Source organism: Lygodium microphyllum, chromosome 15 (genome assembly GCF_053477565.2).
Source record: "Lygodium microphyllum isolate KBCC chromosome 15, Lygodium_microphyllum_v1.1.10, whole genome shotgun sequence".
NCBI classification, from domain to species: domain Eukaryota; kingdom Viridiplantae; phylum Streptophyta; class Polypodiopsida; order Schizaeales; family Lygodiaceae; genus Lygodium; species Lygodium microphyllum.
The window spans coordinates 78,431,046-78,454,312 of NC_141149.1; positions in this window are offsets into that span (position 1 = coordinate 78,431,046).

The window sequence follows — 23,267 nt, forward strand, 5'->3', positions numbered from 1 at the left end:
GGTAAGGTCGTAATGCTGTCAGTTTTTAGTGCAACCTTAGCCTCTGACCTCTTCTTTTTCTGCCTACGGCTTTTCTTTCCTACTGAGGTAGCGTCAAGATTGCTAGGTCCTGGCAGAGAGACGCCGGCCTGCTTTGTTTGTGCTCGGGTCATCACTCGTAGGGGGATAGGTGTGGCCTCCCCATCGGGGTTTTCAACACCAAACAGTCCCAGTGGGACACGGCAAATTAGCTGTACCAGAAGGGGGCTTCCGTTTTTGGCAATCTATGAAAAGATGAGTGATTCCGCACTCTGCACACCTTTGGTCAGCTTTGTCCCTACTTTGCTGCTCTCTTTCTGGGCAGCGCGATGAGACGTGACCGAGATGTCCACATGTCCAACAAGTGACTGGATCCTGTGGCTGCCCTCCCAGGCCTCTACCCCGTCCTCGTCCTAGTGCCATCACCGGTACTGGTCGGTAATCCATGAGGATTGCATTGCCCTCGTCGTCATGCAAGACGTATGGGTATATGTAGGTTTCTTCGTCACTGGGCTCCTCTACGTAGTGCACGGGAGCATCGGTCGGTGGGTGGGTCACATAGGGACCAGGTGGTCTAGGAATACCAGTAGGATTTATGTCCAGCCTAGGGACCGCTAGCTTCGTGTCGTTAGGTGCTGGTAGGGCAAGCGGGGCTCCCCTTCCGTAGAATGGCAGTGGCCTGTTAGCCGGGTAGAGCTGGCCGTAGGGCTGCGTGTATGGTAGTCTTCATGGTAGTCTACAGTGTGCGGCATCATGGCCGAACCTTCCGCAGTTAGCGCAGGGTCTTGACCTAGGGTCTTGACATTCTGCTGGCAGGTGGTTTCCTCCGCAGTACACGCACTGGACGTGCGGGCACGTAGGTCGCCTTAACATGTCCTGTATTTTGGCCAGTTCTGTCTTGACCTCGGCCAAGCCATGGTCCGTCTCGGCGGCCTTCCCCTTATTGTGGGATGATGCGTTGGATCACTCGCTAGAGGTTGGCGTTCGTTCTAAACCCCGTGGGTTGATTTCTTATGGGTTCGAGCTCCTGGAGCTCCGCTCCCTCAGCTGCTCATCGACCCTAATGGCTTCCTCAAAAACCCTAGCCACTACGTTCCTTTGCAAGCTCGAGTTGCCTGCTAGTGCTTTGTACAATTCTTCCTCCCGAATCCCGCTGATGAACACGGTTGACACTGCCCTGTCAGTCGGTCTTTCGCCCAAGGGGATTCTCTTAAGGAGGCTTCTCACGTGGGTCACATAGTCGCAGATGCCCTCCTTCTCCTTCTGATTGACATTCATCAGACGCACTAGCAGGTTGTCAGAGTATCCGGGTTTGGCAAACCTCTTGACAAAAAGGTCCTTGAGGTTATTGAAGTTGGCTCGTTCTATAGCATCTAGGCTAGTATACCACGTCCTACCCTTATCGCTTAAGCAAAGTCCGAATGCTTGCAAATGTTGGGCCTGGTCGTTGAGGCCATTGGCTTTGCAGACCTGCTCGAACTGCTCGACAAAGCTGTACGGGTCTTCCGGTGGCTGGTACTTGTCGAGTTGCTTAGCGACGATAGGTATTTTGGCTTGGCTCTTTGAACCCTGGGTTTCCCCTAGTCCTACAAGTAGCGAGGTTGCTAGCGCAGCGGCATTTTGTTCCACCGCGGTGTTATCAAGCAGCCGCTTCATTAGGAGCTCGCCCAGCGTCAGGTCTTCCTCGCGGGCTCTTTCCTGGTCCGTTCGGTTTTGGCCAGCCAAGTTCAACACTCGCTGCACCTCATGCAGCTCCATGCTTTGCCTTAGGCTCCTGGCTTGTTGGTCCCTATTATAGACTGCTATTCCCTGCAATGCCTTGCGGGCTAGCCTCCTCTCCTCCTCTAGGTCCGCAATGATTGCCTCCGCCGTCCTGCCATGGTGTTCGTACCTGGCATGCGCATCGTAGCTGCTCACCATTTGCTGTATGGCTTCCGGAAATGTGCTAACATCTAGCTCCCCTGCAAACCGATGATCTGAGCCTCCCTCTGTCATGGTGAAATTCTCGCGCCTGGTTATAAGTCAGATCCTTGTCGTTGTCGTTCCTTACTTGATCCTGCCTTGCGCTCTGTGCGTTTGTTACACTTGGGTTTTCTCCTAGTGGTGGGTTTTTTGGCAATTTATCTGAGTGAGTTCTTTTTAATTTTTGAATGCAGTGCTCAACTTAGGGTCACTCGTGAGTGTGTTGCTCTTCGTGCACTCGTGCTCAATCAGGCTTTCGACTTTCCTAAGTGTTCTTCAAGTGCGGAAATTTAATTAGAGTGCTGTGAGTGCTTCCCTTGCGTCTTACTCACTCTTGCTCGTTTTGGGCCTGAAAGGCTTTGCTACTCTAGTCCTGGCCGCCTTATGGGTCACAGGGTCATATGCTGCTTCATGTTGCTCATGTGGGGGTGGGCCACTAGGGGAGTGCTCCAGTGTGTCCCTGGATGGGTCAGGTTTTGTTTTGGTTTGACTCTGGAAATCGGACGTCCGATTTACCAGTGGTCCGATTTACCAGTGGTCCGATTCACCAGTGGTCCGATTGTGGGGATCAGACCAGGTATGTTAGGGCGAAGTGGGGATCTTAGGGCCCGCGTGTCCGATTCTCAAGAATCGGACGGGTGAGTGTGCGAGGAATCGGTCCGATTCTAGGCGGTCCGCGGTTCGATACTAGGCGGTCCGATTGTGGATGGGTCTGATTATGGATGGGTCCGATTCTAGGGATCGGACCGGACATGGTCCGAATGATGACATGTGTTACTTCGTCCGATCGGACCGGGTGGGTCCGAGTTGGAGCGTCCAAGTGGTCCGAGTGGTTGAGTCAGACAAGTTGGTCCGAGTGCCACGTGGCACGTCCGATCGGACCAGTTGGTCCGAGTCTAGTGATTGAACGGGTTGTTCCGATCAGACGGTTGTCCGAGTGTCCGATTCTGGGAATCGGACACTGGGTCGGCCGTCCGATTCCGCCGGTCCGATGAGTTACGCACATTGATTTGCTCGATTTTCACTAGGTGTATTATCCTATCGGTCGTGCGATTACCCCGCGACAGAGCTGAAGTGGGGCGGACAAGATTGGTTACCTGAAGTCGCCGAATGCGATGTCCTCCTAGCTCCGGTCGATCGGACAGCTGCCCAACTCACTCACTCTCTCACTGTCTGTCTCTCTCGCTCTCCGTTGGTTGGAAATGGGGTCCTCTTGCCCTCCCAGAGTTTATACCCTGCTAGTTCTGCCCTACACACTACAGGTTCCTTCCCTGTCATTTCCTATGCCATTACCTTGCATCTACTCCATTTTTTCCCTTTGTTTCCTGTGGTTTTCCCCCTGTTTCACAGCAGCAGCCCTCTGCCTTTTCGTGTGTGATTTCCTACTGCTAATCTATCCTAAACACATCCTGAATCGAAAGCAAATCACTGAACTAATTTCTCCATGTTTTCCAGTCATTAATAACCAGATTGTTCCAAAACACTTACCTGTTCTGAAGATAAAAAACACCAGACTTCCTACCTATCTCAAGCTCCGTTTCAGGGTGAATGCCCTACTTTGATGCTCGATATGGGGCACGCGAGTGCTCAAGCTTGAATCCGTTGGTCCCGGCAATGGAACCAAAATGTGGGAGCTTTCGCTTAACCACCAAGACCCACGGACCGCTTATTGTTTCAAGCGTTCCAAGCGAGCTCTCATGGCTATCTCTCACCTAGCCGACGAGCCGTCGATCCTACAAATGCAGTGAACTTACCTTGATGCTTGATCGAGTACCCTCCTCTCTCTCACACTTTGGTAGCTCCACGATTCTTGATGCTAGCTCAAGCATCCTCAAGCCTCCTCCATCTCCAAGCCTCATCCTCCATAGCCGCGTGCGCAAGAGAAGAGAAGAAAAGAGAAGAGGAGAAGGGGAGAGGAGAAGGTGGAGAGCTTCACCCTCTTGATTCCTCACTCTCTCACACACTCACTCCCTCACACTCTCACACTCCCTCTCTCAAGAGCATACACAAGCAAGAAGGAGAGAAGAAGAGAGGAAGAAGAAGACTAGTTTTGCCACACCAAAGAATGAGCTCTTCATTCACTTTTCAACTTTATATACAAGACCCTACTTCCCTTTTGGGTGGTCATTCCCTTTTTCCCTTTTTTACATGGCCGGTCATAGCCTAGGCCATGTTTTCCATTGTCCTTTTATCTTCCTTGCTTCCTTTTCACTACCCTTCTATATTTACAAATTGCACGGGTGAGAGCCCGGCACTCTTTTACAAGATTTTAGGGTGCGCTTTTTATGCGCCTTTCCCTTTTCGTGGTTGCCTTGGCCTTTAACGGTTGTCCTTGCGCTTTTGGCCTTTTCTCCTTCTTTTTCTTTCGTCGGGTTACCTTTTTTCCGCCTTTGCCTTGCGTCTTTTCCACTTTCTTTCGCTCTCTTCGTGTTGGGGTTAACAACACATCTCCCTCTAACCAAGTTCAGTTAACATACTTGGCAACGCAAGACTTTTCATCTAGCCTTCAGGATACAGCCTAGATGCATGCGTCCCTTCCATCTCTCTCAGTGCGGTACTATGCAGAATTTTCCAATCGAACTTACCCATCATGCACATGGTGTGTTTAACATATTAGTACATCCTAAATGACCTTTAACTCTCTTCATACTTGGCAATGAATACTTATTCCTAATGCACCGGATCTCATGTGACTTGCGTATATGAAAGTCTAGGTTTCTATCCATCGGTGCAATTGGATCCTATGAATAAAAACTAACATTCCATGTGTTTAATTTAATCACGATTGCAAATCAGGAATTCTAGATGACTAATCATGCACTGAACTAGTTTGAAAACTATTATTTTATGTGAAATAATGTAAAAACCTTATCATTCTATGTGTGTAAAAACTATCATTCTATGCATATAAACTTATGTGAACTCCATGTTCTACAATTTCATGCATGCAACCTATCACTTGGAGTAAAAAAATACTAAGGCTCGTTCTTGTTCCATGCATGTAACTACCCCTTTATTTCTTCTTCTTGAAATAATATAGAATATGCTTAACCAAAATTAATTATAAAGCCTAGGATATCAAAAGAACCTGGGTTTGATTGGTGATCATAGGGGCATTTGTTGCGTTGGTCGCTCCGCTTGCCTCTCCCACATTACCGGTACCATTGGTAGCTCTGGCACTTACATTCCCATAACTCTCTTTTTGGGAGCCATTTACCATGTAGAATTTGGATAGTCCTGACCTTAATGGTCCTTCAAGATGGTAGGCTTGGGAGAGGAAAGGTCGTGAGTAAGGTGACCTTCGCTGATGAGGAGGGTGGCTTGAAAAGTGGCTCCTCGAACATGGCTCCTCAAACACGACCCTCGACACCTTCTCCACTCACCAACTCTCTCTGTCTCTGTTTCTCTCTCTGTCTCTCTCTCTTCTTCTTCTCCTCCTCTTTTCCTTCTCTCTCTTCTTCTTCTTCTCCTCTTCTCCTTCTCTCTCTCTCCCTCTTCTTCTTCTTTTCTTCTCTCCTTCTCCTACTCTCTCTCTCCCTCTTCTTCTTCTTCTTCTCTTCTTCTTTTTCTTCTCTCTCTCCCTCTCCTTCTCTTCTTCTCTCTCTCTCTTCTTCCTCTTCTTCTTCTTCTCTTCTTCTTCTCCTTCTCTCTCTCCCTCACCTTCTCTTCTTCTCTCTCTCTCTCTTCTTCCTCCTCCTCCTCCTCTTCTTCTCCTCTCTCTCTCTCTCTCTCTCTCTCTCTCTCTCTCTCTCTCTCTCTCTCTCTCTCTCTCTCTCTCTCTCTCTCTCTCTCTCTCTCTCTCTCTCTCTTTGTGTTCACGGGGGGGGGGGGGGGGAGAGGTTTCTCTGCCTGACGAACGAGGAGGGGGGGACTTTTCTGATAGAGGCCCCAGGGGGGCGCTGCTGCTGCCACAAACGGAGGGGGGAACATGACAATGCACGAGGGGGGGAGGACCTGCTGTTCGACACCAAGGAGGAGGGGAGAGTCTCCCTTATATGGTCGGGGGGGGAGACGGCCGCCACCCCTCCCACCTGGGGGGCTGCATGCCCCCCTAACACTAGTTCACTCCCTCTCTCTTTCCCCAATGTGCTGTCGGCGGGGAGAGAGAGTGGGATAAAAAATTTTGTATTAAATTTTTTAAAAAAATTAAGGGGGAGTATATTACATCCTCCCCCTCTTAGAGGAATCGAGATGTCCTCATCTCGAGAAGACCTGGGGGTATTGTTGATTGAGAGTATTTTCATCCATCCAGGTGGCATCCTCTTCGGGATAATCTTTCCACTAGATGAGGTATTCTCTCAAGGTCCTTGACCTCAAATGCCTCTCCCTAACATCCACGATTCTATCAGGCCACCATAGCTCAAGGACTCCTTGGCTAGGCATTACAATTTGCTGGTCATCAAGTACATGATTTGGATTAGGTAGATACTTTTTCAATAGGCTAACGTGGAATACATTATGAATCTTTAGGGTTGCGGGCAGCTGTAGTCTGTAAGCATTAGGCCCGAGGCACTTAGTGATCTTATAAGGTCCACAATACCTCGGACTTAGCTTCTTGTACTTTCCCAAGGATAGTGAACTCTTTTTAGGGCATACGCGGATGAAGACCATATCACCTTCGACGAAGGATCTGTCTCGCCGTTTCAAGTCAGCGTAAGCCTTCTGTCTATCCTTGGCAGCTTGAATGTCTTGTCTTATTGATTTGATTTGATCATCCATGTCTTCTAGCATTTTCCTTGAAGCTTCTACCCTCAAAGTTGGATCTGAGAAGTTCAAAGGGGTACGAAAATCATGCCCATACAATGCTTGAAAAGGGGTCATTTGAATACTCTGTTGGTAAGAGGAATTGTAGGCAAACTCAACCAGTGGGGCAAATATTGAATCCACTTTTTGGGTTCCCGATAACAGTATGCCCTAAGCATATCTTCAATGAATTGATTGACTCATTCTGTTTGACCATCAGTTTGGCGATGGTAAGCTGTACTAAAACAGAGTTGAGTTCCAATAGCCTCAAAGATAGCCCTCCAGAAGTGTGATGTGAATAGAGAGTCATGATCACTAATGATTCTTCTGGGTAACCCATGCAGTTTGAATATTTCCTTGATGAATAATCTTGCAATGTCTGAAGCTTTATAGTTTGTCTTGACAAGGATGAGATGTGCGACCTTGGTGAGCATATCCTCCCTAAACTTGGGGTAGGCCAACAATGAAGTCCATATTAATGAACTCTCGTTTCATTTGTGGAATGTCAAGTGGTTGCAATTTCCCAGGAATTTTGACATGTTCTGCCTTAATGCGTTGACAAGACAAACATTCTGTGAAATATTTGAGTACGTCACCCTTGAGCCTTTTCCAATAATAGCTCCTTCTGACTGCATTAAGGGTCTTGGCATAACCAGGATGTCCTGAGAAAGGGGAGTCATGGGCTTCCCATAGTATCTTCTGCTTGAGAGTTTGGCTTGCAGGGATACATAATCTTGTCCTAAAGTAGACAAGTCCACTACTAACAGAGAATTTTTGATACTTTGTCTTTAGCTTCGGGTCTTGATCCTTGATGGGGATTTCCCTTAGCATTTTCTAATAGACAGGGTCATGATATGCCCCTTCTTTTGCTAGCTCAAGAATCAGGTTGTTTGGCATTGATACCTTTGTGGCTAGAGACCTTGCTGTTGATGGATCTTGCAAAATAAGAGAATTTAGAAATGCCTTGCGAGCGACTGAGTGCATCGGCAACTACATTCTCTTTTCCAGGCCTATATTTGATTTTAAAATCATATTCTTCCAGCACTTTGATCCATCGACGTTGCCTCATATTGAGCTCATTCTGGGTGAAGATCCATTTAAGACTCTTGTGGTCCGTCAATAAGGAAAATTTGTTACCTAGCAAGTAGTGCCTCCAAAGTTTGAGGGCATGGATGACAGCCAACAGCTCCAAATCGTGGGTAGCATAATTCCTTTCATGGCTCTTCAATTTTCTTGAAGATATGCTACAGGATGACCTTCTTGCATAAGTACACATCCTAAAGCAAGTGCGCTAGCATTAGTTACCACTAAGATCAGGAAGTTTCAGGATGGGTGCTGATACTAAGCTTTGCTTTAGTTTGTCAAAGCTGGTTTGTTTGGCAGGTGACCATACAATTGTTGCTTGCTTCTTTAGTAGATTAGTCGAGGTGCTGCAATCAAAGCATAATCTTTGATGAAAAGCTTGTACCATCTTGTCAACCCAAGAAAACTACGTATTTCTTTGACAGAAGTTGGTGTTGGCCATTCCAAAACGTCTCTGACCTTAGCTGGATCTATTGAAATTCCTTCTGCTGATACAATGAATCCCATATATTCAATCTGTTGCTTGAAAAATGCGCACTTCTTCCTCTTGGCATAAAGCTTGTGTGTTCTCATTGTTTCAAGAACAATGAGAAGCTGGGGTTCATGATCCTTTTCCTATTTTAAGTAGACTAGGGTATCGTCAAAGAAGACCAGTATGAAGTCATCAAGATAGGGCCTAAAGATATCCTGCATTAACCTGTTGAAGGTAGCAGGAGCATTCGTTAGCCCAAATGACATCACTAGCAATTCGAAGTGTAAATACCTTGTACTGAATGCAGTCTTCGGCATATCTTTTTCTTTGATCCTTATCTGATAATATACAGATCTCAGATCTATCTTAGAGAAGTATAATGTCTCCTCCCTTTCCCCCCCTAGTTTTTTTTGAAATTAAAAAAAAACTCTCCCTCTCTCTTCCCTTGCCGTGTGCATGGCGGGGGAAGAGAGAGAGAGAGAGCAAGTAGCGAGAGTAGGGGGCATGCAGCCCCCTAGGTGGCGGGTGGCACCGCCTTGCCACCTCCACATCCACCTATAAAGCACCCCCCCTCTACGTTGGGAGCAGCAGGGCGTCCCCTCCTTGCGTCACACAGGCACCACCCCCCTACCTGGCCATGACGTCAGCACCCCCTCCTTGGCTCTCGACAGGGCCCAACGACTACTGTAGCATGACCTTCCCCCCCCCTCATACTTCATCATTCTTCCCCCCTAGTCTGGGGTACAATGCTCTCCCCCCCTGGGCCTTTCGAAGAAAGCCACCTCCCCCCTGAGCGCCAGCCAGCTGCGGGCCCGTGAGGAGAGAAGAAGAAGGAGAGAAGAAGAAGGAGTGGGAGAGAGAAGAGAAGAAGAGGGAGAGAAGGAGAAGGAGAGGAGAGAGAGGAGAAGGAGAAGGAGAGAAGAAGAAGAAGAGGAGAAGGAGAGAAGGAGAGAGAGAGAGAGTAGGAGAATAAGAGAAAACAAGGAGAAGAGGGAGAGAAAGCGGAGAGAAAAAGAAGGAAAAGAAGAAGTGAAGAAGAAGTAGGAGGGAAGAGAGAAGTAGAAAAAAGAAGAAGAAGAGGAAGGAGAGAGAGAAAGAAGGAGAAGAGAAGAGAAAGAAGAGAGGGAGAAAGAGAGAGAGAGAGTAGGAGAATAAGAGAAAAGAAGAAGAAGAGGGAGAGAAAGAGGAGAGAGAAAGAAGGAGAAGAAGTGAAGAAGAAGTAGAAGAAGGAGGGAAGAGAGAAGTAGAAAGAAGAAGAAGAAGAGAAAGGAGAGAGAGAAAGAAGGACAAGAGAAGAGGAAGAAGAGAGGGAGAGAGAGAGAAAGTAGGAGAATAAGAGAAAAGAAAAAAGTTGGAGACATATTACCCCCTCATCGACAAAGGATTCCCTTCTCGCGAACTTTCCCTCCCGAACCAGTCATCCTGAAGGCCGCTAAGGCCCGGGACTTCTCAAACCCCGAGTAGAAATGACTCCCAAGAAAAAAATCGTGGGAAATGTAGGTGCCAAAGCTACCGTTGGTACCGATAATGCGGGAGAGCCGAGCAGAGTGACCAACGCAATAAACACCCCTACGAACACGAATCAAACCTAGGTTCTTTAAGCGTTATAACTAATTACATTTTATTTTCCATGAAAGAAATGAAGAGGTTAGCTACGTGCATGGAACACGGAGGAGTCTTAGGCACTAGGTTGCATGTGCGAAATGATAGAGTATGGAATTTGCATAGGTTTATATGCATGAAATGATAGCTTTTACACACATAAAATGATAAGGTTTTTCCATTATTTCACGTAAAATAATATCTTTTAAACCAGTTTAGTGCATGAATAGTCATTTAGAATTCATGCTTCGTGATCATGCCTAAAAGAAACACATGAAATGATACTTTCTGATGGATAGAAACCTAGACCTTCATGAGATCCGGAATAAGTATAAGTGCTTGCGAATGGTTTTATCTATCATGCTCTGGACTATCACAAATGGATATGCTCCTAGCTTAATTGAAGCTGATGACCTAACCCTAAATGGATTGTTGACCCAAGTTATGTTTGGTTGTTTGAAAAGGTTGTAAATCCCTTGAGCAAGTGTTTCGATACATCCAAGTTAAATTTTGATTATACATGTAATGGGATTGAGATGCCTTGAAGTAAGAGGGTGTGCATTCAACTGTTTGTTAATGTGGTTTTGGATGTTAACCCAAGTGGGGTGTGTTTGATGATTGGATGGCCGGGTCTGAGATGAGTGATTGCCATGGAAACAAAAGGGATGTTTTCCCTAGCAATTGTTATTAAGCTGGTTGCTTCAGCTATGGTTGATTTCCTAAAGGGATAATTAAGGAAGGATGGCGCTAGCTACCCCTCGCGAGCCGCCAAACCCTAACCAAGGGGGATATGAATCCGCGCCGGGAATGTGGATCGAACCCGCCGCGAGAGGTCTCTCCATGGAAATCACTTGGCGTAGGAGGATGCTTGGGTGCCAGTGGGGGCTTTGGCCATTAATCCCAATGCCTCCGAGCCCTACACAAGTGTTCTACGTGACTCGAGATGGGATCTCGAGGCCTTAATACTAGTTGCAAGGCGGAATCTTGGTAGGATTAAATACAGAGGCAGAAAGGAACACTTAATTCTCCTGTATGGGTGGGAGACAAACATTAATCTGAAGATAAGTTAAGTGTTTGATCTTGTTTTATCTTGTCTTCGTGTCAGTGCCCTAAATTACGTAAAGGAACCTGTGATTAATAGGTTAATTAAGGAAGCTGCATTTATATGTCAAAACATAATGTGGTAGGTAATTAGATAACTAAAACAACCCCCGAGGGAAGCGTGGTGGATGTGACCAATGGGCTTGTCCTACGGAAGGGTGGTCTCGGTTAGCCGAGAGCTTTCCTCAAAGGAAATGTTAGACCTCAAGTCGATCCTAGTGGGAACGGCCGGATAAGTTCCATTGTGGGGCAAACTTGAGAGACCCTAGTTGGCAAACCCCGTGTCATTCCTTGGAAGTGCCGGGCGCGGCGTCTTCTAGATATATCTCTCGATGGATTGCTAAGACGTGTCCCACGAATTGAAGAGCGGGCACATTACAGTTGGTATCAGAGCAAAAACTTCTTAATGATTCATGGTTGATTAATGTTCGGTTCATAGACATATCCTAAACAGAGATAACCTAAGTGGTATGGCTTGATTGTCAAGCACCTTTTGTACCCACGAAGGCTGATATGCAAGAGAAGAAGTTCCTTCTCAAGAAAATTAAGCCACCCAAGTTTGATGGCAAGGGAAGGACTGTTCAAGCTGACGCCGAGATCTGGATTGAGTCCATGCATGACTATTTTGAGGCAGCAGGAACTGCACCTACTAACCAAGCCATGCTCGCCAAACTTAAGCTTACAGGCGAAGCGAGATTTTTAAATCGTATAAAAATGTGTACTAAATTTTTTAATATTTTTGGGATTATTTAGAACATTGAACTATCACATATTACCATCTAGAAATAGGATACTAGAGGCTCCTATGACACATGAAAAGTGTTTTGGAAACTACACATGGCTTACAGTATCATACGTGCATATGAAAATGATTGCATGCTCTTTCTAGAAGAATATGAGTCCATAGCTACATGTTCAAAGGAGATAGGTATTGAAAATACATGCAAGGTTAAATGGTCCCTCATAGAAGGTTCTCATGCATTTTTTAATCATATTTCATACCCATCACATGTTTTAGGCATAAGCATGGTAGGCTTGCTGACATGGCATTGCAAAATATATCCATGGATGGTATCTAACGTATACCAACAAATTTGTAGGCATGGTATCACATTGATTCAATGTTTTGGGACTTTGCAAGAGAGACGAGGAATCTTTGGTTTGGTCTTGCTATGGATGGCTTGAACCCATTCAAATTGTGTTTTATCTCTTACAAAATGTGGTTAATAGTCCTTGTTAACAACAACATTTTTCCATGGCTTTTTACTAAGAAAGAATATGTGATCCTTGGATGTTAAAAAGTCAAGAATAGGGATGTCTATCTCTGTCCATTGGTTGATGAGCTTAAGATGTCGTGAGAGGAGAGGAAATTATAGTGAAAGACATGAACAAGCATTCTAAGAGGTGGTTAGCTAATGTAAGGACCATTTTTATATGGACCATGCATGACTTTCCAAGTTTAGAAGAGTGCTCAGATGAATGAGTCTTTATTATTGCTACTTTCTCTAATATCGTGCTATTATGATCATTTTAATTAGATATAGTGGTTGTTGTAGGGTTACTCACTTTATATTACCATGATCTCTCTCATTTATGGATCAAAGGTGGACTCTTGAATGTCTCAAAGAATGAAGACAATAGTTTATTAGGGATATGCAGTGTTCTTGCTAGAGAGCCATGATTTGAGAGAAGGATTCTTTGGGTGACCTCCTACAAGGATTGTTAAAATCACAAACACATGATATGTATTTGGGGGATTGCATAAGGAGTCACACTACCTAACTTAATTTGATTTATCTTATGGTTGTATCCATCAATAAAGAGAGAATTTCTCTACATCCACCTTACATTGTGTGAATGCACTTCAACCACTAAACATCTTCTCTTTAAGAAACTCTAATCCATCTTGTTGTATGCCTATAAAAGGGCACCCATCTTTCATGAATAAGAAAGTCATTTGAATTGTACCTTCATTTTGTTTCATTTATGTTGAGATATCGAGCTCCACTCGTGATATGCCAGGGTGATCGTTGTGCATTTATGTCACCGACTTGTTAGCTGCAGATGCGGTTGGTACACCACCCATGAATAATAGCTAGATGACAGCTATCCTTATCTACTCTAGTTCGTGGCTCAGTTAGTATGCCACCTTAGTTAGTTGAGTTTGGTTTGAGACCCATATATAGGGTTCTTCTATTTCTCTGTACAAGAGTTTTTTTCGGCTTACACAACTAAGAAGAGGAAAACTGTTTTCAACCTCCACCTGTGTGTGTATTCCCCCATTGTGCAAGTGAGAAAGCTACAAGTGAGACTCCTTCCTTCTCTTCCACAATCTTGACATGGTATTAGAGCCTGGTTCGTGGTAAGGAGCTCAAGAAAGCAAACCAAGTTCACGGTGTTCTGGTAAGAGGACCAATGTTGCTTTCATTTTTCGAGTTTGGGAGCAAGTCTCTGCAGGTAGCATAGCCGGAAAGTGCAAGAGTGCATTGTCTCAAATTGAGACGTCCTTCGCAGTGTAGCAAGAGGGCAATATATGCTGCGGGCAAGGGCTTTAGCCCTTGGTTGCCCTAGTTTTTTGATTCGAGGTTATTTCGGGGCCTGTTTTGGAGGTGGAAGTTTTCCGCACACACTCAGGAAAAGGCCATGTTTTTGCTGTGCGACCACTGTTCTACAGGTCGGTGAAAAGTTACCGTAGAAATTGCATCGTATGCTTGTGCGCAGAGACGTTGGGAGTTACAGAATCATCCTTGTTGCCTGTTGATGCAAAATCGTCACTAGGAAGTGACTGTGTGGTCAAATACCACTTTCGTCAATTTTGCAGATTTGCCCTTGTGAGGCTGAAGCTGTGTTTTTTGCAGTGATAGAATTTTTTGCAGTGTTCTGTAATGGCGTCTGATTCTCTTTCACAGATTGTCACTCAAAAGCTTGACAAGAATAACTTCCAAGCATGGAAGTTTAGAATGACGAATTTCCTTATGGGAAAAGGATATTGGGAATTTGTTGCAGGAAATGAAGAAGAACCAGTTCTTCCTGATGTTCCCAATCAACAGCAAATGCAAGCATTTAAAGGATGGCATGAGAGAGCCAGAAAAGTTATGTACTGGTTGTCTATCAGTATTTCAGACTCTATGATTGTGCATATTCAGGATGCAAGTACGCCAAAGGAGGCATGGGATACTTTGTCAAAAATGTATAGCACAAATACACAAGCCAGGAAAATGTAGCTCAAGCAAGAGTTGCACAATGTGCAAAGAGAAAGTATGAGCATCAATGACTACTACATGAAGGTGAAGAAGATTCCAGATGCACTTGCTTCCATTGGGTCGCCAGTGGAAGATGATGATTTAGTTTCTGTGACCTTGAATGGTCTAGGAAATGATTATGCACAGTTCTGAACATCCATTTCCGTCCGTGAAAGATTTACTGATTTTGAAGAGTTGATTGCTCTTCTAATTTCTGAGGAGAAGAGAAATGGTGGTGCATCTTCTTCAGGAGGAACTTCAAAAGAAGCTGTCTTCTACTCAAATGCTGGAAGAGATAGAGGCAGAGGTAGAGGAGGCCGATCTGGAGGCCGTGGTAGAAATCAGAATATGCAGCAAACTCAAGAAAACCATTCCTATGGAGGAGGACGTGGTAACTCTAGAGGCAAGGGGAGCCAAAGAGGTCGTGTAGATGGCAAAGAGGCCAAAATGCAAATAGCAATGTTGAATGCTACTACTGTGGTAAAAAAGGTCATATGGCTAAAGACTGTAATAAAAAGCAGAATGACATCATGAATGAAAAATTGCAACAAGGGAATTATGCATCTTCTAGTAGACAGGGTGATGATAGAAATGAGCAGTTGTTTATGGTGCACCATATAACCAATTCTGTGACAAGTACAGAAGAAAGCAACGATGTGTGGTATGTTGACTCAGGTGCATCAAACCACATGACAGGTCATGCAGAATGGATGCAGGATACAAGGAAAATGGAAAAACCAGGATTTGTGGAGACTGGTGATGATACTGCACATCCTATTGTGCAGATTGGAAAAATTCATTTGTCTATACAGGATGGAAAAAAGAAATATCAGTCAGATGTATTTCATGTCCCGAATATCACCAAGAACCTGGTTTCTGTTGGTCAAATGGTTGAGCAGCTTGCAGGTCAAATTTAATCCTCATGGATGCTTTGTTGAGAATATGAAAAATAAAGGTCGCTTGATAGCAAAAGGAAAGAAGAAGGGCAGAATGTTTATGTTGGATGCAGACATGCCTGAATTGAGTGCAACAATGTTTGCACATGGGACCGGTGTAGTTGCAGATATTGATATCTAGCATAAACACATTGGTCATGTTAATATACAACGACTTAAATCAATGCAAGCCCAAAATATTGTTGCAGGATTGCCGAAATTCAAGGTTGCAAAAATGCATAAGGTATGTGAAGCCTGTCAGTTTGGAAAACAGGCAAGGAAACCATTTCCTAGACATGTTCAAGAGAGTAAGAAACCATTGGAATTAATCGACTCTGATGTGTGGACTACTAAAGCTACATCTATTGGAGGCTGTGATTATTTTGTCACTTTTATTGATGACTATAGCAGAAAAGTTTGGGTGTATTTTATGAAAAAGAAAAGTGAAGTTTTTGGGCATTTCAAAACTCTTAAAGCTATGGTTGAAAAAGAAACAGGCCTGCAAATAAAATGCCTAAGGTCAGATGAAGGGGGAGAGTACCTCTCAAATGAGTTTGCAAGGTTCCTGCAGGAGCATGGCATAAAGCAGCAATATTCATGCAATCATACCCCACAACAAAATGGAATTGCAGAAAGGAAAAACAGGCATATTGGAGAGGTATCTCGTGCCATGCTCAATGAAAAAGACTTGCCAGATTTTTATTGGGCTAAGGCAGTTGCTACATCAATCTACATAATGAACAGGACTCCCACTACAGCAATACATGGGATGACTCCAGAGGAGAGGTATACTGGTAGGAAATCGGATATTTTTCATTTGAAATTTTTTTGTTGCATTGCCTATGTTCATGTGCCAGATGAGTTGAGATCCAAGTTGGATCCAAAAGCTGAGAAGTGAATCTTTATTGGTTACTCTTTGCAGCAGAAAGGGTATAGATGCTATAACCCTTCTACTCGTAAGTTTACAGTGAGCAGAGATGCTATTTTTGATGAGATGAGTAGCTGGTATAAACCAGTAAATGTGATTGATAATGTAGATGCACAAAATGGTAATGTTGCACAGAATTCACAGCAGCAGTCACAAGATATTAGTGGACCTGGAGCGTCCTCTAGCAGTGGTTCACATTCTTCGCCATGGACAGGCAGATTGAGATTAGGAGAATCTCCTCAAAACAATGCAGATAGTGGTATGCAGGTTTCAAAAAAAGGAAAAGAGAAGGTAGATCAGCCCATGTTTGATATGAATGCAGGTCACTCTTATGTGGATGGTGAATCCAGTGGCTCAGAACAGAGCATTGATGATGAGTTGGGTATTCCTTCTATTGTTACACCTAGAGTAAGGAAGACTAGGGATGTTTTGAGAGCACCTGGGAGTGAACCTACTTTGCGCAGGTCTACCAGAGCTAGGTATCCTGTGGATAGGCTGAAATATGATGGATTTACAGCCATTCACTATGCCTATATATTCAAAGTGATACAGGAACCAGAACCCACTTCTTTTGAGCAAGCCATGGGAATAGAAAAATGGGAGAAAGCCATGGATGAAGAAATGGATGCCTTGGAAGCAAATGCTACATGGGAATTGGTACCTTTGCCTAAAGATAAGAATGCAATTGGTTGTAAGTGGGTTTATAAGGTGAAGCACAATGCAGATGGTTTTGTGAGCAGATACAAGGCAAGATTAGTAGTCAAGGGGTATGCACAAACATATGGCATTGATTATGAAGAAACATTCAGTCTGGTTGCAAGGATGGCAACCGTAAGAGCAGTCATTGCTATGGTTGCATCAAAGGGATGGTCTTTACATCAGATGGATGTAAAGAATGCCTTCTTGCATAGTGATTTACAAGAAGAGGTCTATATGGAGCAGCCACTAGGTTATGTGCATGCTATTCATCCTGAGTTTGTTTGCAGGTTGAAGAAAGCCTTGTATGGCTTGAAGCAAGCACCTAGAGCATGGTCTGACAAGATAGGATAGTATCTTGTCACTATTGGCTTTCAGATTTCCAAGGCAGATTTCTCACTTTATGTGAGAAAAACAGAGAAAGGTATTATGCTACTTGTCATTTATGTTGATGATTTGATTATGACAGGTGATAGTGATGAAGATATCCTTCATGTGAAAATGCTATTGAAGCAGAAGTTTGAGATGAAGGATTTGGGAGAGCTGCATTATTTCTTGGGCATTGAGGTGATTAGATCACCAAGTGGGATATGGCTCTTACAGAGGTAGTATGGATTGGACATGCTGTCCAAATATGGGATGACATGCTATAAGCCTATTTCAGTTCCTTTGGAGCAAAATGTGAAGCTGAGGGCAGATGCAGGTGAGCTTCTCGAAGATGCTACTATGTACAGACGCATAGTAGGAAGTTTGATTTATATGACTATTACCAGGCCTGATTTGAGCTATGTTGTTGGATTGGTAGGTCAGTTTATGCAGGCTCCAAGGAAACTGCATTTGGATGCGGCTAGATGCATACTCAGGTATGTGAAGTCCACATTGTAGTATGGACTATTTTATGAGACTGGGGTTCAGATACAGTTGCATGGATACACTGATGCTGATTGGGCTGGTAGTATTTCTGATAGACAATCTACCAGTGGATATGTGTTCTCTTTTGGGAGTGCTACAGTCACTTGGAGCAGCAAGAAATGATTGGCATAAGATATGCCAAGTTTATACCAATCAAGATGACCAGCTATTAACAGTACCAAATCCCATGATTGGCAGAAGATATGCCAAGTTTATACCAATCAAGATGACTAGCTATTAACAGTACTCAAATCCCATGATTGGGATAAGATATGCCAATTTTATACCAATCAAGATGACCATCTACTAGAAATACTCAAATCCCATGATTGGCATAAGATATGCCAAGTTTATACAAATCAAGATAGTCATTGGCTTGATTAAGGGTTTCTTGCATCTTTTATTTTCCATGGATATGTAATAGATAATGCATTTGAATTATAATAGTTCATACTACGAACCATGATCATGGGTTATCTCACCCTAAGATACATTTGGCCATTTATAAGTTGTTGAACTTAGTGTAGTAAATCTCAAAGAAGAATGTAAGAACATCCTTAATTCATTGGCAAGGCAATACGTAGTGAATATAGTTTATCTTTTTGATAAGTACTTAGTCACAAGCATTCTTATGATATAGATCCACCACCTACTACATATTATGGATATAGTGGAGGTTGTAGGATTGGTGCATATGCCCAGTGGATGTTCTTTTTGGAGCACTTCATGAAAACCTTGAAAGGCTTTGTGAAACAATGGGCTCCGTCCAGAGGGTAGCATGGCTAAAGGGGTAGCTAGTATCACATGCCTTATTCATATTCTAAGTGGCTTCCAACAATAAGATATTGACAATATATTTCTATGGATCCTTAAAAACAATTACAAACTAACTAGAGACATGGTAGATGAAAATGGGATAGAGAAGAGGATATATGGAATGACAGAAAAGAATGGAAGTCACTTTTGTATATTGCATCATGCATCCATGGAGAAGTGCGAAGATGAGGTTATGGAGTCATAGAATTAATCATATTTATGATAGTGTATTGTTATAGTCATTGACCCCTCACTTATGCTGGTACTTTATTATATGTATTTTAACTTTCATGAAAGTCCATACACATGTTATTATTATACTTTACTTTTCCCTATACATGGAATTAATTAACATTTCTTTTTGGTTGTGCAAGTCACCACGGCCTAGAGAGAATTATGAGCCGATAATACATAGATGAGGACCTAGAGTGGATTTTCATGCATTCTCTCAGTTAGATACCATGCTTTAGTGACTCAGCAAGTGGTGTGTTGCCATGGTTGACATCTTCATGTTTTACCTCAATATGCTTCAACATATCAATCTCTAGCATACATAATGCTCTAGGTTTTGCCATAGAGGGATGGTGAGGTACACCTTGCTTGATTGATGCAGATGGTGACTTTGGTGGATGTTGTAGAGACTCAAAGTATATGTCTCCTTGTCATACTAGCACTAGTTTGTAGAGATGCTACAGAGATATAGATGCTACAATCCATGGTCAATTGTGATACTCCTTGCCCTCATACTAGCACTAGTTTGTAGAGATACTATGGAGATATAGATGCTACAATCCATGGTCGGTTGATACTCCTTGCCCTCATTGAGATGTCAAGTAGCGTGACTTCAATGGTTTCTCTTGTAGAGAGATAGATGCAATGCCCCCCTCTTGTCAATCAACTGGATATGCAAGTTGCACTTCTATAGATAGCGATCCTATTGGTACACCTAATGTATAGGAATCTCCTAGTTATGCCAAGCAATATACTCCTAAGTGGAAGAGGACATATATTAGATCTATCTCACCAAGCTATGGGAACTTGATTGAGATGACCATTAGTGTTGTGCTTATTAATGATGAAGGGAAGGGACTCATGGCATGCATCGACGAGTTGTGTTAGCAAGTCTCTTGGCATAATATATTATATAGATGGAAGAGCATGCTAGATATAATAGTAAGGACTTTGTGATAGCAACCTTGTATAAGAAGTTTCCAATACCTTTTGTCATTGATCATTTCTCCACATGGTGGATGATGGAGTAGATACATTGAAACATTATCCACATATAATTATATGCATAGAAGGAAATAAAGTATGATAGAGGAAAGCTCAAGTGGCTAGATTGGGAGGATGAGAGGAAACTTAGAGAGGAGGCCAATTCCTCTCAATAGTGATGTCAATAGCAGTGGATGCATTAATGGCATGGATAGAGGTGGGAGTCATAAATTAACTTGGGAGTGGTGATCACATGACCTAATTTGAAGATTTTTTAAGTTTTTTATTTGCAGTGAAGGATTTCTTATTTATGTGTTGTGCATCCTACAAATATAAATCGCTCCCCCTCTCTTTTGTATAATATATTTATAGGGTAAAGGAAGAATTAAGATATTCCAAGTTAAAAGGCTATTGTAATCCCATCCACACACACACACCCCTAGTGAAGAAAGAGGGAAAGAGAGAGAGTAAGGGAGAGGTAGAGAGAGAGATCAAGGCAAGACAAGGTGAGTCAAGAAAAAGTGGTTGCACAACAAGGAGACCCTTCTAAGTAGATTAATGTGGAGGGACCCTTGAATGTGATGATATAATTAAGTGACTTTAGCCCTCAACCTTTGTAATGACATTGTAATTAGGATCACTATAAAAAGAAAAAATGTGGCATTTTACCGATCTATTGTTAATATTTTTAGCAATAGGATAAAATCTTGGGATATTGTGATGTTAAGCCAATGGGAAACCAAGATACATGACTCTCGAGCCCCTACACACCCATCTCAAGCTGGAGTGGCTACCCTACCTACTGGCACTAGCATTTGGGTTTGTAAGAAAATCAATTCACTTTTGCTAGTTGATTTTTTCACTTCTTGTCATGTAAATCACCTCCAATGCTAGTCTGACTCTCTCCAACATCCTATGGAGGTGTGTTTCCATGCTACCATGCATGAGGTGTGTTTCATGTAGTCCATTGTAAGCTTATTTTTTGTCTTTGCTATGCCTTCCTTTTTGCCATGAGTAGCACGATGAAAAATAGCTATAGAATTTTAAGTAATATTGTATTTTCTTGGATTTAGTAATAGGTTTCTTTTTAGTTATAAATCCTCCATTTTAGTTGGTTTTTCTTCAATCCTATTTGAGGGCCTTTCAAGTCATTTTCAAGTTATAGACATGGAATATCAAGTACAATCTAGTCACAGATTAGTTAAAAGACATAACCATGACTAGTAGACTCTACAGTAGTTAACTATGCCTAATATTGGACCTATTTGAGGAGATCTAGAATTAAAATATATTTAGTATGTCCTCACCAAGTTTGAAGACATCTCATTAGCGAGGGTTACTTGGCCTAGAGACAACTAGTTTCTCTTCTCTTTTTTGAAAGCAATATTTTTATCTTCCTTCTTTAGGCTCTCTTCCAAGGCTTGTGGTGGATGTTATTCCACATCTCTTCTCATAGTTATTTACTACCTCAATATTTTATGCAGCAAGATATTAATAATCAAATGGAGCATGTCAGATATAGATTTGTGGGAGTTTGAAGCATGCTTGATAGCACAATATTCAGTGTAATTGTGCTAAGTTGAAGGTAGTATTCAATGAGAACAATCATTTCTATTGAGCTTCATGCCTATTTAGACATTCTCATGGCATTTTTCAAGTGATTGTTGACATCCTCTTGCAACTCTTAACTTCCATTCTCCATTAAACCCTAATGGTGAAATAGTACATCACTTCTTCAAAAAATATTCAAGTCTTCAAAAAATCTCTTATTGTGGCCATTATAATTCCATTTTCAAACTATTGGGTAATACTTGAGCTCTTTTGCCCTTATTTGGAGCCGATTTCTCCCTCACACTCCATATTCAAGAAGGGTAGCCATCAAAGCTTGAATGAAGCTTCAAAATTTGTTATAAAGGCTTCAATCCTTGGCCTTAATCTCTTCTTTATCAAGCATTCATAGACACACATTGAAGATTGCAACATTGGAGAATATTGAAGGTTCTTTGAGCAAGGTTGATACATTGATCTATATATTTGGGGGAAATCTCATTTTCAGCCCCAATCTTTTGAATGGAAAATTCTTATTCATCTTGGCACTATTGAATTTCGTATTGGAATCTTCTTTGAAGAGAAATAATCCATTGATCAATGATTGGACATATCATTGATCAATATAACTAGGCTTAAATAATGAGGCACTTCTCTCTAATTTCTTTCTAATCTCTCTATAATGCACTTGCACTTTTGTATTGAAAAAAGAAATTAACATTGTCTAAACATTCATCTCCTCCTTGAAATTAACTAAATTCATTGCAATGGTCAATGCTTAGGCGCGATATCAATGAAATGATTTTCTAATATTTGATATTTGATATTTGATTCTAGCATTGATATTTGATATTTATCTATATTAGGAAGTTTGGAAATTCATGAAGACTATACTTGCCTTAGGATTTGGAATCTCCCAAGTTCCACTCCCAAATTAGAATAAAGATTTGACCATGTGGCTAAATCTTAGTCCCTTTTTTGATGATAGTACCAAGTTCCATCTTCAAAAAAGGGACTAAGATTTAGCCACATGGTCAAATCTTTATTTCTAATTTGGGAGTGGAACTTGGGAGATTCCCAAATCCTTTAATATAGTGTTCATATTTTATTGACTGAAAATAGTCTTAAAAGGATAAGTTCAATAGTACAATCAATAATTCATTTGCAAGCTTATTCCTTTATTTCCATTTTCCTTTCCAAAAATTATAATGCCATTTCAATTCCTTGCACCATTGTTTAATTAGAATACAATACTCTTTCCATGATAATAAATTTGATTGAGAAAAAAGGTTGATGTCAAACAAACTAGCAAGACAAAAGAGAGGTGACCATGCCTTTCTACTCGGGACTTTGACTAGAAAGGGGTGCACAACCAAGCACACCCCCTAGTATTCCTAAGCCTATCTAGGGATTCTTGACTACCATTATACCCCTCAATATAGGTATCAAAGTGGAGCATTGAATTTTAAAGTCATCTTAAAGGTTCAAGGCAATTGAAGGTAGTTGCAAGGTAACTACAGGTTTTAATCAAGGAATTTACAAGTCAATTACAAGTATCACGAGGTCCATACAAGGCATTGATAGGTGCAAGGGGGTCCTTATAAGTTTTCATTTTGTCTTCTTAGGTATTACAAGGTATACACAATGAAACATGGGGTAAAAGGGTTCCCAAAGGTCTAAACAAGTTGGTATTTATATTTTGGGTAGGTTCAAAAAAGTTATTACAAAATTTATTACAATGATCCTACTAGAAACTAGAAAAGTTAGGCATTAAGGTTGAAAGAGGATTCTTACCCTAAGATTTGAATTAAAAATCTTGGCAATAAAAGATAATGAGATAAATATATAGTTGATTTACTAACATTGGGTTTCATGTTGGATAGGACAACAGGGAAGCATTATTTATGATGGGTTCAACCATAAATTTACTAACATGCATTTTCATAGATAGACCAACAAGGAAGCATTGTTTGTGTTGGTTTCAACCATCAATG